The following is a 17213-nucleotide window of genomic DNA, read 5'->3' as shown; positions in this document are numbered from 1 at the left end:
GGGGATAACAATGTGTTTATTCTTCTGATCCAAGAGCATGGAATGGTCTTCCATCTTTTTGTGTCTTCTTCAATTTCTTTCATGAGTGTTCTGTAGTTCCTCGAGTACAGTTCCTTTACCTCTTTGGTTAGGTTTATTCCCAGGTATCTTATGGTTCTTGGTGCTATAGTAAATGGAATCGATTCTCTAATTTCCCTTTCTGTATTTTCATTGTTAGTGTATAAGAAAGCAAGTGATTTCTGTACATTGACTTTGTATCCTGCCATGTTGCTGAATTGTTGTATGAGTTCTAGTAGTTTGTGGGTGGAGTCTTTTGGGTTTTTCATATAAAGAATCATGTCATCTGCGAAGAGAGAGAGTTTGACTTCTTCATTGCCAGTTTGGATACTTTTTATTTTTCTTTGTTGTCTGATTGCTGTTGCTAGGACTTCTAATACTATGTTGAACAAGAGTGGTGAGAGTGGGCATCCTTGTCATGTTCCTGATCTCAACGGGAAGGCTGAAAGCGTTTTCCCATTGAGGATGATATTTGCTGTGGGTCTTTCATAGATAGATTTTATGAAGTTCAGGAATGTTCCCTCTATACTTATACTTTGACGGGTTTTAATCAGGAACGGATGCTGGATTTTGTCAAATGCTTTTTCTGCATCAATTTAGAGGACCATGTGGTTCTTCTCTCTTCTCTCATTAATTTGTTCTATCACATTGATTGATTTGTGAATGTTGAACCATCCTTGTAGCCCAGGGATGAATCCCACCTGGTCATGGTGGATAATCTTTTTAATGTGCTGTTGGATCCTGTTTGCTAGGATCTTGTTGAGAATCTTAGCATCCATATTCATCAGTGATATTGGTCTGAAATTCTCCTTTTTGGTAGGGTCTTTGCCTGGTTTGGGGATCAAGGTAATGATGGCTTCATAGAAAGAGTTTGGAAGTTTTCCTTCTGCTTCAATTATTTGAAGCAGCTTCAGGAGAATAGGTGTTATTTCTTCTTTGAAAGTTTGGTAGAATTCCCCAGGGAATCCATCAGGTCCTGGGCTCTTGGTTTTTGGGAGGTTTTTGATCACTGCTTCAGTCTTGTTACTAGATATTGGTCTATTTAGGTTGTCAATTTCTTCCTGGTTCAATTTCGGGAGTTTATAGTTTTCCAGGAATGCATCCATTCTATCTAGGTTGCTTAGCTTATTGGCGTATAACTGTTGATAATAACTTCTGATGATTGTTTCTACTTCCTTGGTGTTAGTTGTGATCTCTCCCTTTTCATTCATAATTTTATTAATTTGGGCTTTCTCTCTTCCTTATGACCCTGCAATTGCACTACTGGGGATTTACCCCAAAGATGCAGATGTAGTGAAAAGAAGGGCCATCTGTACCCCAATGTTTATAGCAGCAATGGTCACGGTCGCCAAACTGTGGAAAGAACCAAGATGCCCTTCAACGGATGAATGGATAAGGAAGATGTAGTCCATATACACTATGGAGTATTATGCCTCCATCACAAAGGATGAATACCCAACTTTTGTAGCAACATGGACGGGACTGGAAGAGATTACGCTGAGTGAAATAAGTCAAGCAGAGAAAGTCAATTATCATATGGTTTCACTTATTTGTGGAGCATAACAAGTAGCATGGAGGACAAGGGGATGGAGAGGAGAAGGGAGTTGAGGGAAATTGGAAGGGGAGGTGAACCATGAGAGACTATGGACTCTGAAAAACAATCTGAGGGTTTTGAAGGGGTGGGGGGTGGGGGGTTGGGGGACCCAGGTGGTGGGTATTAGAGAGGGCACGGATTGCAAGGAGCACTGGGTGTGGTGCAAAAACAATGAATACTGTTACGCTGAAAAGAAATTAAATAAATAAATAAATAAATAGGATAAAACTTGCCTGGGTTGTAAAAGGCTTTGCATTCAATATTAAAGATACCAGATGTTGAATATTAGCCAATGGACAATGAGGAAAATACAGCACTGTAAGAAGTGTTTTTGCTTATTTAAGATAATGTTTTCCTTGATCCATACTCAGCTTTACACAACTGTAAGTATATGAATGCACAGATATGTTGAGATATATTTTTTAGTCTTAGAAAAGAAGGGGGCGAACTTAAACATGAACATAGCAAATCCAAACTCCTGACAGTCACTTGCAAATAAGATGCCAAACACTTAAAAAATACGGAGACAGTTTTTGCTTCCATTGTGTAGTTGTTCTCATAACAGAATAGAGAACTTTGAGAACTTATAGCTAGGAGTTAAATAAAATTATTTTTATTTTATTTTTAAGATTTTATTTATTTATTTGTCAGAGAGAGAGAGAGAGTGAGCACAAGCAGGGGGAGCGGCAGACAGGAGAAGCAAGCTCTCGGCTAAGTGGGAAGCCCGAGGTGGGATTCTCTACCAGGATCCTGGAATCATGACCTGCGACAAAGGCAGATGTTTAACCAACTGAGCCACCCATGTGCCCCTAAATAAAATTATTTTAGTGAGTCCCATTTCCAAAAGATTCTATTCATAATATAAGTGTAAATAACTGCTGAACCAAATTCTGTATCACAATAAATGTTTATAAAAGAAAGCAGCAAGTTTGTTTTATTTTGTTTTGTTTTTGTCTTTTTTTCTGTATTTGTCCACAATAGAACATACAATATTAGGACTAAATGATCTTTGATATTTTCTAAATCTATAATCCAAAGACTTTGGAAATGACTATTTCCTTTGTTCCTCACAGGATGACACAGCCTGTGTGGGTTCGCATGCTTAGCTGGGGAATACACATACCCGTTTCACACTTCGATTTCTGGTTCTGCAGTGGCCCAAAGATTGTTCATGTAAATTCCAGCAAATCATAAATGCCCAAGTGTTTCTCTTGATAAATTATACACCATGCTGCAAAAATCCCCCCAAATAATAAAATATATATTGCAAGAAGAGCTAAACAATACTTATCATTTGCATCAACATGGATTGAACTGAAGGGGGTTATGCTAAGTGAAATAAGTCAAGAAGAGAAAGACAATTATCATGTGGTTTCACTCATATGTGGAATATCAGGAATAGTGCAGAAGACCACAGCGGAAGAGAGAGAAAACTGAATGGGAAGAAATCAGAGAGGGAGACAAACCATGAGGGTTACAGAAGGCAGGGGGGTAGGCGGATGGGATAACTGGGCAATGGGTATTGAGGAGGGCACGTGATGTGATGAGCACTGGGTGTTATATGCAACCAACAGATCATTGAACACTATATCAAAAACTAGTGATGTACTGTATGTTGGCTAACTGAACATAATAAAAAATACATAAAATAAAATAAAAACAATATCATAAATCAGTGTGGCTTTAAACTTTAAAAATGACAAAATGTAGTAGATATATTGGAGTATTGACCACTGAGGAGTTCAGATCTGTTGCCTGCCTTTTGAGCCTTTGCACTGAAATAAGCTGAATCATGTACAATCTGGGAAAATATTTTTTTTTATCTTTTAGCTCTTCACTCAAACTGTTCTAAATAGAACACACTTTCCACACATTTTCCCGCCATACTTTACACACATCAGCCTTCAGTTCTCAGATAAAAAGCTATAACTTCTTCCTCAGCAAAGCCTGCTTTGGCTTCTCATTTGAACCCAGGTTCTTGCTAGTATATCTCATTGAACTGAATCTTTTCTTTCATAGCACTTCTCATAGTGGGTTTATATGCAATGTTTCTGTGGTGTTTGTTGTTTTTATGATATTTAAAAAAATGACTATTTCCCTCACTACCTTGTTGTTGCCTGAGGACAATCCCATATCCTTTAACAATCACTTCCTTAACCCCACATTCCCTAAGCGACCACTAATCTACTTTCTGTCTCTATTGATTTTCCCATTCTGGACTTTCACATGAATGGAATTATATAGCATGAACTCTCTTGTGACTGTTTTCTTTTTTCTTTCTTTCTTTTTTTTTTTTTTTACTTAGCACAATTTTTCAAGCTTTATCCATGTGATAGTATATTTCAGTACCTCATTGCTTTCCATGACCCATTAATAGCCCATTGTGTGGCTATACCATATTTTAACTGTTTGTCCATTGACAGACATTTTGATTGTTTCCAACTTTTGGCTATTATGAATAATGTTACTATGAATAGTCATGTACAAATTTTTGGTGTTGACATGTTTTCATTTCATACACTGAGGGGTGGAATTTTAGGTCATATGATAATTCCATGATTAAATTGTTTGAGAAAATGCCAGACTGTTTTCCAAAATGGCTGCACCAGTTTTTATTTCCATCAGCAGTGTTTGAACATTCTGATTTCTCCACAACCTCAGCAACACTTGCTGTTTTCTGACTTTTTGACCTAGCCATTCTAGTGGGTATGAAGTCGTATGTCATTGTCGTTTTTGATTTGTATTTCCCTGATGATGAATGATGTTGAACATCTTTTCATGTGCCTTTTGGACCATTTGTAATTCCTACTCGAAGTAATGTCTAGTCAGATTCTTTGCTCATCAGGTAATTTTTTCAGTGTTGTTAAATTGTTCTGATCCAGGTTCTTGACAAGACTCTATCACTAACTCTTACACCATAAAGTGAATCTCTTATACTGTCTCTGTCACCATTTTTTTTTTTTAATCCTTCAGGTGGACAAGGATTCCTATCCCTCTCAAGCAGTTGTTTGAAAGAGCAGGCAAGAAAGTATACGTGAAGGTACTTTATAAATCATAAAGAGATGAGAACTCTAGGCTCTTAAAGAGCTATCAAAGTGACACCTATGGGGCAGGGTTTTTTCCTTGGAAAAATTGGAAACTTCTGTGTCAAAGTACAATAAATTGTAAAAATGAGGACACACTATTCAAATAATAAAGTCATCAAAATGGTTATATCCTATCAACATTAGGAATCAGAAAAGATTTTCAAATGGTGTATGAATGATTTTATGTTTACAAAAGTTGCAAAAGTAAGAGTTCCTTATTACCTTTCATCCAGTTTCTTTCTAGTGTTAGTATCTAACATCATCATAGCACAATGACTAAAACCGGGAAATGAACACTGTACAATATTAACTAAACTCCAGACACTTATTTCCAGTGTTTGATCCCGGATCCATGTTGTATTAACTCATCATGCTTTCTTGGTCTCCTATAACCTGTGACAGTCTCTCAGTCTCTCCTTGTCTTGCACGACCTTGATGATTTTGAGGAGTACCGGTCAGATGTTCTGAAGAAAGCCCCTCAATTTAGGTTTGTCTGATGTTTGTACATGCTTAGTCTGGAGTTACGGATTTTAGGGTTAAATATTACAGAGATGAAATGTGCTTCTCCTCCTACTATATCAGAGCTTACATGATATCAACATGTTTCATTCCTGATGATGTTCACTTTTGTTACTTGGTTAAGGTAGAGAAGAGTTTTATGTCTAAAAATATTCACTCTCCACAGTCTTGCCAAGAAAGGATTATATCCCAAATATGTTCCCCTAAACTCACTAATAAAACGAGTGCAGTAGCTGCTATTTCCCTGTACAAAATTAAAATAAAGTACAAAAGAGAAGGAGGAGCTAGTAGAGAGGGATGGGAGGGGACAAAAACTTGGATCTGGGGCACCTGGGTGGCTCAGTCATTAAGTGTCTGCCTTCGGCTCAGGTCATGATCCCAAGGTTCTGGGATCAAGCCCCGCATTGGGCTCCCTACTCAGTGGGAAGCCTGCTTCTCCCTCTCCCATGTGCCCTGCTTGTGTTCCCTCTCTCCTTGTCTCTCTGTCAAATAAAGAAATAAAATCTTTAAAAAAAAACCAAAAAACCAAAAAAACAAAAGTTTGATCTGGGTTCCAGGGAGATCCTATCACATTCATATGCTGGCAGTTGGGCCCAAGGGAGTGTACAGCTCAAATGAAAGGGAAGTCATGTAGAGCAGGCATGGGCTTGAGCAAGCTGTTTGTCAAAGATAAGGTTGGAACTGAAGGTCTTCCCAGAAAATAAAACAGCCTTTAGGGTTTTTTTTTTTTTTTTTTTTTTTTTTTTTTTTTTTAACCTTCCAGAACTTGGTCTCTCTTCCTGCCACATTTTATCAATGTGCGTCAGCTTGCTGAACTTTAGGTGCTAATGCGTCTTTTGAGCAAGCATTTGATGGCCTTTTTAACATCTACTGGCACCTGATACCTGCCAGGCTCTTTATACATGCTGATTATAACCCTTACAATAGTCCAGCAAGGTAAGTTTCTTATTGTCATTGTGCAAATAGGAAAACCAGGAAACGAAATGACTTCCAAAGCCTATCATTTAGAAAATTCCAGGACCCAAATTAAAATGCAAATGTGTCTGACTCTGAAACTGTTGTTCTTATTCTTGGGCTAACTGATTTTTGGTTCTCTGCTACTTAAGCTCTCAGGTATTACTCACATCCTAGAAAAAAATGCTCCCCTTCCTAGGACTACAAACAATAGTGTATGTATATATGCATATGTAGTATATTTATGTTCATTTTTAGTTTTTAAATTGTAAAAGCTATAAACAAACTTGTCCTTTTAAAAATGATTCCTACCACACGGAACCACATAAAATTGAAATGAGCATCTAGCCATTCACTTCCACTTCTGTAGCAATAGTTTGCTGTTCATCTTTCTGATGTCCTTCTATACGTTTATTTATCAATATGTTTTTATATACATATATCTTATTTTTAAAGTGTCAACATCACAATATAATACTCTTCTATTAAAAACTTAACTACATGTCCTAGAGTATGACATATGTCATATATCCTATGAATATGTCCTAGAGTATGAGTTTTACTTCTTCTTACTAAATTTATTTCTATTTTTTTTCAATTGAAGCATAGTTGACACACAATGGTACCTTGGTGTCAGGTATACAGCATAGTAATTCAACTACTCTACATGTTATGTGGTGCTCACCCCAAGTGTAGCTCCCGTCTGTCAACACACAACACTATTACAATACCATTGACCATTTTCTCTTATCTCTTTATTTTGTAAGATGGCAAAAAATATTTCATAGTATAGATGAACCCATGTTTTGATAATTAAATGGAGGACCACTAAAGATTCTTATTAGAAGATTACAACTCTAAGGATAGAAACTGTACTCTGAAACTTCAGGATTATAACCAGCTGGGAAAGGAGAGATTTGGAAACATTTTGGAGTGTGTAGTATATAGATCAGTTCTTAGTACCTTAGGCCTTGAATCCAGCCTGCCTGGCTTCTTATCCCAGCTGCAAAATTTACTTGGTATGTGAACTTGGGTAAGACTAATTCTGTGATTGGTTTTGTTCTCTGCAAAATGGGGATTAATAATTAGTTCAGAGAGTCATAATGGAGTTATAGTGAGGATTCTAAAAGTAATGCGTATGAAAGACTTAGAACAAAGCTTGGAGGGGGGCAGCTGGGTGGCTCAGTTGGTTAAGCATCCTAGTCTTGGTTTTAGCTCAAGTCATGATCTCAGGGTTCTGAGATTGAGCTCTGCATCAGGTTCCACACTGGGCTTGCAGCCTGCTTAAAATTCTCTCTCTCCCTATCCCTCTGTCCCTAGCCCCACTGCCCTCTCTTATTAAAAACAAAAACAAAAAACAACAAAAAAGAAAGCTTGGGACATAATATGGGCATAATAACTGTAATTAATTATTGCTCTTACTGTCATTTTTGGCCACGCACATCCAAGACTCTGTATTTGAAGGGAATCTTCCTTTCTTTCTTCCTTCCTTCCTTTCTTTCTTTTTCTTTAGTTTTCTTCTAAAAAGATTATATTTATTTATTTTTCAGAGCGAGAGAGAGGGAACACAAGCAGGGGGATGGGAGAGGGAGAAGCAGATTCCTAGCGGAGCCTGGAGCTGGATGTGGGACTTGATCCCAGAATCCTAGGATCATGACCTGAACTGAAGGTAGATACCCAACCGACTGAGCCATCTGGGCACCCCTCAAGGGAATTTTTAAATAAACACCTTGATTCCAACCATGGAAACTCAAGCTGGGATGGATATTTCTGATTCTCCCCAGACCCCCTTCAGCAGTTTAAGCCTGTGCCCTGGCTTTGTCAATTGGATCCTCGTATCTGGAATTACATAATTTGGCAACAGTTATGCAAAATGCACAGGAATTGACACCCTGAAGGCTCGTTGTGAAGAGTAAAAATGATGACTTTCTAACGAGAATAAACTAGAATGTTCCTGTACTCTCCTCTGCCTGTGAATCAGCCTGCCTTGGTGGGGCTTGCTTTCTGACCTTAAGTCTCCAGCCTTCGGTTAGTTTTGTGAACTGCTTTCTTCCAATGAATCCCGTTTTCTCCTTAAAAAGATTTGGTTTCTGTAGTTTGCCCTAAGAAATCTGATGGTTCCACATCCTCTTTATAGTGTTCTTTAATCTCATTGTTCACTCAAAACATTCCCTGAAGACTTCTTACATACTGACAGTAAAGTTAGAGCATGTGATATTTGTCAACAATGTATCTAGGAAATACACTTTCACATTAGGATACCCTGACCAAAGTGCAATGGGGTTTTGGATCTGTCACTGCAATTAGGGCATTTTTACAAGTTCGAATCACGAGATTGTTTATCTACAAACACGCACACTTCAAGAGGGAAAAAGTCACTTTAAGCTAACCAAGAAATTAAGTGACTACTTGTCAACATTTTTGAATTCAATGTATTTTCTTCTCAACCATTTTGCATGTGGGAAAATCGCATCAGCAGGTGTTGTCCGGGTGTAACAACTTGGCAACTTCTTTCCATGTTAGAACTTTTATGGGAACTCCTTATCAAACTGGCATTGGATTACTCTTTTGGCTAAGGCACTGCCTTGACAATGAATGAACTCTGCCTGATACCATACCAACAGCCCAAGACTCTGACCCTCTGATTCATGGCAAACCCAGCTTCTCAACTACGAAAAGGAAGCTTCAGGTTAAATCTCCTTATATGATTTTATTTTTCATCTCAGCTCCCAGCTTTTAAGATAAGCTCAGTTAACATCTGGCCTTTTAGGAAATACTTGGCCCATTTATTAGGACCCTTTATGGCCTGAAGCTCTCAGCTGTCCGTGACTTCTAGAGTCTCAGCTCGGCTGTATTTTGATTCTTTTTCAGTTCAGTGGATCTGTAAATGCTGCTGCGATGGAGATGACGCCAGACATTGACCAACAGAAAATGACTGCACTGAAGGTGTTCTGATACCAGCCTCCAGTTTACAGCCCCTATACTTCTGCCCATCAGGAACTAGATGGCCAGTTTAATAAAGGATGCTTTATGCAACATATTTCCTGGTGTTGTAAAAAGTCTTCTTGATTTATTCAAGAAAAAGAGAGAGAGAGAGCAAGAGCATGGAGAGGGACAGAGGGAGAGAATCCATTGAGCATGAAGTCAGTGCAGGGCTCAGTCCTACACCCCATGAGATCATGACCTGAGCTGAAACCAAGAGTCGGATGCCCAACAGACTGAGCCGTGCAGGCACCCCACAATGAACAGTTTTTAAAGAATATTGTGACTTTTGATGACTGTTTTTTATGAGGGAGCCAATGGATAAAGGCTGGCAGCAGAAGAAATGAGAAGGTCTACAAATGTATGGTATAAAAAAGGAGACTCATGTGCATTCAATTAATCTAAAACAATGCTCCTTTTATTGACTTTTCACCCATAAAGATCGTTTTCCTTTGAGAGGTTTATTGCTCCTTAAGAGATTTGGGGCACTCTAAAACTGTATATATAATTTTAATGATAGATATGATATATATACCACACATAATTATCTGACTATAAATTATAATTATAACTATATATTATAGAATATAAAGTGTAATTATAAATATGATTCCTATATTTTTCTATTTTCCAAAGTTTCTAAGACTACTATGCACTATTTTTACAGTAATAAAGAAACTACAAACATAATTTTAAAATATTGATGGGTTATAGAAATAAGAAGGGATATAAGTTAAAATCTTTGCAAACTGTAGCTCAAAAGGGTTTCTTATTTCTCATTTAGTGGAAAAGATAAAAGACCTGTGATCTTAAATCTTGAAGCCAAGTAAAAATATGTGAAAACCTTGATCTACCTTATCTAGCTTGGGGGTACTTCTAACTTTGGAATAATTCTGTGCCTTAAAGTATACCTTGACTCATTATCTAATTTCTAGTCCTATAACAAAATTCACCTGTTATACAAATAGGTAAACACATGAAGTTAGTCTTTAATATTTAGACAGAGAAATAAAGAAATTGTTTTCAATTCATTGATACGTTGTTGATAGACCTCTTCATTTGCAATATAATTGAATCATCATTAACAAAATGATAGGTAATATTGTCTCAGCAAAATAGATCATATAGATAGATCTACATCATCTTCTCTACTGTTATGTAGACCTAATGGAAAGTTTTTTCACACTTTGAGCAAATCTCTCTTTGACTTGTAGCTGCTATTAAAGGAAGTCTAGTACTTGGGAGGAAAAATGGAAGAGTGATGTGGGAAAGTGAAATGTTCCTAAATAATTTATAAGTCAAATAAAAATCAGTGAACACAGACTTGGCATATAAAGAAGAGACTGTTCTTATATGTACTATTTGTGAATATTTTAAAAGCCCATTTGTGGGGGCGCCTGGGTGGTTCAGTGGGTTAAGCCTCTACCTCCGGCTCAGGTCATGATCTCAGGGTCCTGGAATCGAGTCCCGCATCAGGTTCTCTGCTCAGCAGGGAGCCTGCTTCCTCCTCTCTCTCTCTGCCTGGCTCTCTGCCTACTTGTGATCTCTCTCTGTCAAATAAATAAATAAAATTTTTTTAAAAAGTCCATTTGTGGGACTTATGACTAGAAAATGGATATTCGTGAATTGATCCTTTCTCGACCACAGAAGATCTACAGTTATCTCCAATTTAGATTGAAAATTAAAAGGCTAAATATACTGTTATCATACAATCCAGGAATTCCACTTCTGGATATAAATTCCAAAGAAATGAAAACAATGACTACAACAAATATTTTGGTATTAATATTAATGTCCATAGCAGCATTATTCACAGTACCAAAAGATAGAAACCATCAAATATCCACTCATGGGTGATGGATAAGCGAAATGAATATAACCTTAAGAAAGAATAAAATTCTGACAGATGCTACAACATGGATAAACCTTGAGTGCATCAGGCTAAGTGAAATAAACCTGACACAAAAGGACCAATACTGTATGATTCCATTTTTAATATATACTAATCTGCTTTGGAGATCCAGAATTAATATTGGATTGATGTATCAATGGAATGGAAACTGGGATCCATTTTTATTAATTCATTCATATATGGGTGCTGTGACTTTGATTGGAAACAAACTGAACCAAAAATTGCTCAGTGTAGCATTTTCAGCTACATTCATGTTGAAACAAAAATTAAACAAAAATACGTGGAAGGGTGACAAAGTTGAACAATAATTTAACTGCTTATTGTTTATTCATGTAATTTCATTGCATGGTACCTAAAAATATGAATCATTAGTTGTTTCCCACTGTTCTGTGTGAGGATCTGTCCTTAGTATTAAAAATACTCACCAAACTATATACAATCTCGTAGCTTTAGAATGTATTGATTGAGAAGATGAATAATAAAAAAGCTAGTGAGACTTCCATTCCATTTTTCTTTGCATTTATATTTAATTATTTTGTCATTGAAGTATATGCACAAGTCCTGTATTTCAGTTCATATTTACTAAAGCTGGGGCTCGTTATTGAACCTATCTAAAGACAATTTAAAGGTAAAATGAGGAGAGAACTGTTTTTGTTAATTAACATGCAAATATACACATAACATATAAACCTACTTCTTCCCTGGTCTTTAAAAAGTCATGGAGAGAGAAGATTTGAAGTTAAAATGCAATAAATGCATTCATTCATTCATTCCCTCACTCATTCTTTTAGCACATCCAGTAAGCATCATTTGAAGTGCTGATTTACATGCCTTCTGTTTTACAGTAGTCAATGGGGGAAATATTCTCCAATCAGATACAACGTCCATCCCCATAATATAATCAGGTAAGAGATATACAACCGCTTCACATAAAGCCAGTTCAAATATGTCAGTTCTGCTATAAACCTTTACCTTAATTCCAGCAACCCTTACATTTCTAGCCATGGCCCCCTTTAGGACTTCAACAGGTCTTGGTTTTACCATACTAGATCAGGGAAATATTGCCCTGTATGACATAATATCCATTCCCATAAGACATTCAGCTAAAGGGAAAAAACTTCTTTATATAGGACATTTATATAGGACATTGCAATTTTCATAATCCTATCAACCATTATATTCTTATTCTCTCAGTTTAATTGTAGTCCTGGTCAAGGCTTCACCAATGGGCTTTTGGACCACAATTCATGGAGCTCTGGTATCAAGGAGTCTTGGAAGCTTCTCTTCTCTACCATCTGACCATTTCACCTACTCTTGTGCAAAAGGCTTTGAGTCCCCAGCATGGCGTTGAGCTAAGCGATTCTGGCCTTATCAATCCTCAACTTAATTAATCTGCCTGTTCACTGCTCCAAATGATTATTGGTCGTGTTTCTCATAGTAATTTCCAACTTTTAAATTTCCAAACTTTTATTTTATTTTATTTTTTAAATTTCCAAACTTTTAAATGCTTAAATGCTTCCAACTTTTAAAATTTCTTCAAGCGGGGATAAATAGAGCTGATTTATTTGGGGCCCTTTGATGTCAGGAGACAGGTGGGGAGTCCCTTTGGCAGCACTGTATTAAAACCCGTGTTTTAATCCCATTAGTGTCTGTTTTACCTATTCCTGATGGCAATGCTTCCTTCACTCCCTAGAACACAATCTTTCTTTGGCAAACAACCTTTCTCACACTTCAGTATTAAATATGGTTTTCTTTGTGAAACCTCTCCAGAATTTCTAGATAAAGTTAGTCACCCCCTCTCTGCTTCTAAGCACCCCCCTTGGTTTATATTTCACATTTTAATATAATGAACTGATAATAAACACTGTCTTTCTTATAGGACATGAACAATACAAGGGCAGGAACTAGACTTCTCCTTGTATCCACAGCACAGACCATACTGTCTGCCTTATAGCACTGGTTGAATTAATGTTTAGTGACATGAAGAGAGGAGGAGGGAAGGATGAAATAAAATGCAAATAAATGTAAAATGTAGATAGGACACAGGACCAAAAATGTTAGTGTGAATGAATATTACTGGATTCTTTATTGAGAATATTAGGTTATACTATAGAGAGGTTTTATGTTTTGTCTCTCACAATACAAAACCAATAATAGAGATAAGAGGGACCAATTTATATACAGTTGAAAGGATACAGAGACTACTGGTTAAAAAAAACTACATATAAATAGCTCTCTTTTTATAATTTTGTTCAGTGTTGCTATTGCTGATAAGGTTGTTCTGGGCAATGTTGCTTAAAGTCAGTTTTCATCTTAGTAGATGACAAGGACATCACATATATTGGGACCAAGGGCAAGCATCTCCAAAGTTTCCCATTTGGTCATATTGACGGTTTTGAGTTAAAAGATACTTAAGAAACAGCCAACACAAGAAGGATGCACCACTAGCCTCTTTGTCTTCTGAAAGGAGGAGATAAATCTCCCATGTCAAAGGAACTATTCCTGTACCAGGAGTTAAAGAGACATCCTTATTACCACAGATCAGGAATTCAGAGCCAAGAAAGCTCCATTAACAAACCACATACTTTACCAGTTTACTACTGCAGCTCAAATGCTGCTTAAATGTTTTTACTGACTGCAGCTCCCCAACATAAGTTATCTTTATTTTGTCAATTTCTTACAGATTTATTGTTTCTTTGTCAAAAATGTATAAGAACTGCATGCCTTGCTAATTTCCTTAGGTCTCAATTCATTTGGGGGGCCCTGTGTACACATAATTAAATTTTGTTTTTTATTCCTTTTAATCTGTCTCATGTCAATTCTTAGACTATCCAGAAGAACCTGGAGGGCATAAGAATAATTTTCTTCCCCAATATATGATGATTATATTAATTATGAAGAGCAAACTCTTTAAGTATGAAAACACTGAAGCACAAGGGAGTTAATGACATACCTATGTTCCTTATTAAGATAATTTGATTCTATGCAAAACTGGGAGACTCCTGACCTCCTTCTCCTTTTGTAGTTCTTTCTAGAAAAAAATATAAAATCTTAACTCCCTAATATGATATACAAAGAAATTTGAAACATGATTGCTTCCAAGAGTTGAATTGACCTCAGTCTGGATGCCGAATTGTGTATCAGGAGCTGAAGCCTGGATTCTTTAAGCAATGTGTCCTATTTGCTTATTTTCACACTTGTGTAATGCTTTGGCAGGAAAATTGTAGCCAGAGAGTTTGCCTTATTGGAAGAAAAGAGAAACTGAGTGCAAAATGTCTAGGAGAAAGTGAAAAAAAAAATAACTTGAGAGTAGGAATTTGCTCTACTGTTTCTTTAATCTTTGTCATTTTTTTGTAAATTGCCTGTTAATTGCCTAAAGTTAAAAAGCAGTAAAACAAAAAGAATAGTAAACAAGAAGATATCTAGGTGAGTTGATAATAATTCTAAGCTTTTCCCTGGGCTGACAGGGGAAAAAATAAGAGAATTACATAGACAGAGAGATAATGATAGCTAGATGGGGGAATAAAAGAGGAGGTAGAGGACCAGAATGAGTTCGAGCTGACACTCATTTGCCTCTCCTATTGGCATTAACCCAACAACATATGCCACTTGTTTTTCTGTGTACACTTACGGTGCTCCCTGACTGTAAGACTATAAGCCGCTTACCTAGTGGTGCCCCATTCCCTCTGACCATAAATCACTACTTACCTTCATCAAAGCTTCCAGTTCTGTATATAATAAGATAACTAATATCAGTGAGAGATGATGCTTGAGAATAGCAACAGGATTTATGAAGCTAATTTCATGTGGTCATTAATCTCTTTAAATGCTGCATTAGTAATTATTTTTTAAGGTTAAAGAGACTTCTATAATCAGCAGTTACAACTATCAAATGAATCCCTGAATGAATTGAGGTATATAGTGCTCAGTATGTGCCTGACATCATTCAAGAGATTACTTATAAACCACATGGGCCCTGAAGCAGGCTCAGCTCCTAGACTAATGCTTGGCACAGGCTAAGGAAGCCACACATATTGGTGGCTTTGGTAAATTTGGACCCCAAAACTTGAGACTCTTATGTCACTATAGTGTCACTAAGGAACAAAGGAAAGGAAGAACATTTGAGGAAAAGGAACTAAAGAGAAAAAGGGGAAAGGCCAGAAAGAAGGCAAAGATATACTGAGAAAATAATATTTTGGGAGAATGCACTGTCCACTCTTCAGCAGATATCACTGTCCTATTCCCAACATTATCTGCCCTGATACATAGTATATCTTGTTAATAATTCAAATAATTATTGAAATGATTTAAAATCATTAAAATAATTCAAACAAGAATTTGATTACTTTAAAATGTGATTATTTAGAAATTTAATGGCTAACATTTTAAATTTTAAAAATTTTTTTAAATTGTTATGTTAGTTACCATACGGTACATCATTAGATTTTGACGTAGTGTTCCGTGATTCATTGTTTGCATATAACATCCAGTGCTCCATGCAATACGTGCCCTCTTTAATACCCACCAGCAGGCTCACCCATCCCCCAACTCTCCTCCCCTCTAAGATCTACAGTTTGTTCTCAGAGTCCATAGTCTCACATGGTCCGTCTTCCTCTCTGATTTCCTCTCCTTCACTTTTTCTTTCATTCTCCTAATGTCCTCCTTGCTATTCTTTATGCTCCACAAGTGAAACCCTATGATAATTGACTTTCTCTGCTTGACCTATTTCACTCTGCACAATCTCCTTCAGGCCCATCCGTGTTGATGCAAGCTGGGTATTCATCCTTTCTGATGGCTGAGTATTATTCCATTGTATATATGGACCATATCTTCTTTAACCATTCGTCTGTTGAAGGGCATCTTGGCTTTTTCCACAGTTTGGCTATTGTGGACATTGCTGCTATGAACACTGGGGTACAAATGACCCTTCTTTTCACTACATCTCTATCTTTGGAGTAAATACCCAGTAGTGCAATTGCAAGGTCATAGGGTAGCTCTATTTTTAATTTCTTAAGGAAATCTCCATACTGTTTTCCAAAGTGACTGCACCAACTTGCATTCCCACCAATAGTGTAAATGGTTCCCCTATCTCCACATCCTCTCCAGTGTTTGTTGTTTCTTGCCTTGTCAATTTTTGCCATTCTAACTGGTATAAGGTGGTGTCTCAATGTGGTTTTGATTTGAATATCCCTGATGACGAATGATGATGAACATTTTTTCAAGTATCTGCTAGCCATTTGTATGTCTTCTTGGGAGAAGTGCCTAACATTTTTAACCAGCTTTTTCAAATTTGCCTCTCATTCTTGATCTCATAAAGCTTTATTGTTTGGATATTAAGAATTCCATAAGAAAATATTCTGCTATAATTTGCATAAAATGCCTAATTGGTTTGAGTTGCAATAAAATTGCTTTATTGTGGGCTTTGGTCACTATGCTTAGACCTAAATTAGAGGAGGAAATCATGGTAGATGAAGGAAAGAAAGGTTTGATTTATTCTATAAACATGAGCAACTGTTGAAAGTGGATTAATATGGTATTAACTAAGTTAAGGTCTGACTGCCAAATGCAGAATGAATCAGGAGGTGGAGCACAAGAATAAAAGCAGAGAGACCAGTCAGAGGTTTATTGCTGTGACAGGCCAAGAGATGATAATGGTTTGGTGTAGGTGTATAGCAGCAGAAATGGAAGAAAATGGATTAAATGGGGACTTGTCTTGCAAGGAAAGTGACATGATTTACTGATAGACTGGTTGTGGCATGTGAGTAAAAGAAAGGAATTTTTTATTTTTTTAAGATTTTTAAAAAAACTTATTTGACCCAGAGAAAGAGAGAGAGAGAGAAAGAGAAAGCACAACAGGTGGAGGGAGAGGGAGAAGCAAGCTCCTCACTGAACAGAGAGCCAGATTTGGGGTTTGATCCCAGAACCCTGGGATCATGACCTGAGCTGAAGGCAGTCACTTAACCAACTGAGCCATTGAGGTGGCCCAAGAAAGAAATTTTTGAAAAGCATCAGTGGCTTCTTCCTGGAGAAGGAGGCCAGAAGTCAGTTGGTGGTGGTAGCCAACGCAGTTAGCAGTGTAAACAGAGAGCTGGGTTCCAGCTTTTCCGCA

The sequence above is a fragment of the Lutra lutra genome, chromosome 6 (assembly GCF_902655055.1).
Source record: "Lutra lutra chromosome 6, mLutLut1.2, whole genome shotgun sequence".
Classification (NCBI taxonomy): Eukaryota; Metazoa; Chordata; class Mammalia; order Carnivora; family Mustelidae; genus Lutra; species Lutra lutra.
Note: the sequence above shows the minus strand (reverse complement) of the source record.